The following is a 1,734-nucleotide window of genomic DNA, read 5'->3' on the forward strand; positions in this document are numbered from 1 at the left end:
CCCAAATTTGAAAACCTTGATGAAATGGACTCTTTTCTAGGAAAACAGTAACCAGCAAAATTGGCCCAGAAAGAAAGGAAAGTCCGAGTAGGTCAATAACCCAAAAGGAAGATGAACTATTAAAGACCTACTTCCCAAAAGGCATCTGAATTTGTAGATGTAAAAAGAAAAAGTAAACAAACACAATTAAGCCAGAGAACTATTAGCCCAAAATGCAGGGGAATATCTTTGTGAGCTTACAGCAGGACAGCTCTGATAAACTGGGGAAAACAGCAGTCACAGAGGATGATGTGAATACACCAGACCATACTGAAGTGTGAAATACCAATAGTGCCAGAGACTTTGAAAGAGTTCAAAGACAAGCAGCATGCAGATTTGCTCCCTGTATATACAGCAAAGGCAAAATATTAGTATCTGGGGTATGCAACACACCCCTATACACCAGTAAGAAAAAAACATAATTGAAATGAACAAAGGGCTTAATGGGATTGTCACAGAAGATGTTAACACATATCCAAAGGGCTAATTGACATTACAAGCTGTGCAACTTGAAGTTTTTGTGTGTGTGTGTGTGTGTCAAGTTGTTTTTTTCTTTCCTTTTTTTTTTTCTTTTTTTGAGACAGGGTCTCCCTCTGTTGCCCAGGCTGGAGTGCAGTGGTTGCAGTCTCAGCTCACTGCGGCCTTAACCTCCAGGGCTCAAGCAATCCTCCCACTTCAGCTTCCCGAGTAGCTGGGACTACAGGCGTGTGTCACCATGCCATGTTGCCCAGGCTGGTCTCGAACTCCTGGTCTCAAGTGATTCACACACCTCGGCCTCCTAAAGTGCTCAGACTGCAGGAGTGAGCCTCTCATGCCTGACTGGTTCAGATTTTTTAAGAGACAGGACCTTGCTTTGTCACTCAGGCTGGAGTGCAGTGATACGGTTATAGCTCACTACAGCCTCACTCCTGGTTCACGCTATCCTCTAACCTCAGCCCTACCAGAGTAGCAGGGAATACAGGTGTGTGCCACAATGCCTGGCTAATTTTTAAATATTTTTGTGGAGTTGCAGGTGTCTCATTATACAGCCCAGGCTTGTTTCAAACTCCTGGACTCAAGCCATCCTTCCACCTTGGCCTCCCAAAGTGCTGGGATTGCAGGCGTGAACCACCGTGACTGGTACAACTTAAAGTTAAAACAACAATGAAACTCAACTCAATGTTCACACATCAGTTGAGCAAAAAAAAAAAAAATCTTAAAGTTTGATAACATCACTGTTTGAGAGGTTGCGGAGTAATACATACTCATCCAGTGCTGGGGAAAATGTCAATGGTGAAACCATTTTGAATGACAATTTGGTAGTGACTGTTACAACTGGAAGTGTGCATACTCTACTGTTAGTAACTCATGTTTTTACCTTAAAAAGAAAAAACATACATATGTATCCAAAAAGGTTTATACAAAGATACTCATTTTAACATAAAAAATAGCAAATGTTTGCTATGTTGCTATTTAAGTATTCACTGAAATGATGGCACATTAAGTAGCAGTCAAAATGAACAAATTAAGAGTTATATAAATCAATATGGCTTGATTTAAAAAATACTGCTAGGTGTGAAAAGCAAGATGCAGAATAACCTGTGCAATATGATACCATTTTAATAAAACATAAACAGCCCAATATAGTTCCAGGTACATACACATATTTTAAAGCATGTAGGTTTTAAATATTTATAAATGTACAGAAAAGTATTT

This window comes from Colobus angolensis, unplaced genomic scaffold, assembly GCF_000951035.1.
Source record: "Colobus angolensis palliatus isolate OR3802 unplaced genomic scaffold, Cang.pa_1.0 Scaffold1, whole genome shotgun sequence".
NCBI lineage: Eukaryota > Metazoa > Chordata > Mammalia > Primates > Cercopithecidae > Colobus > Colobus angolensis.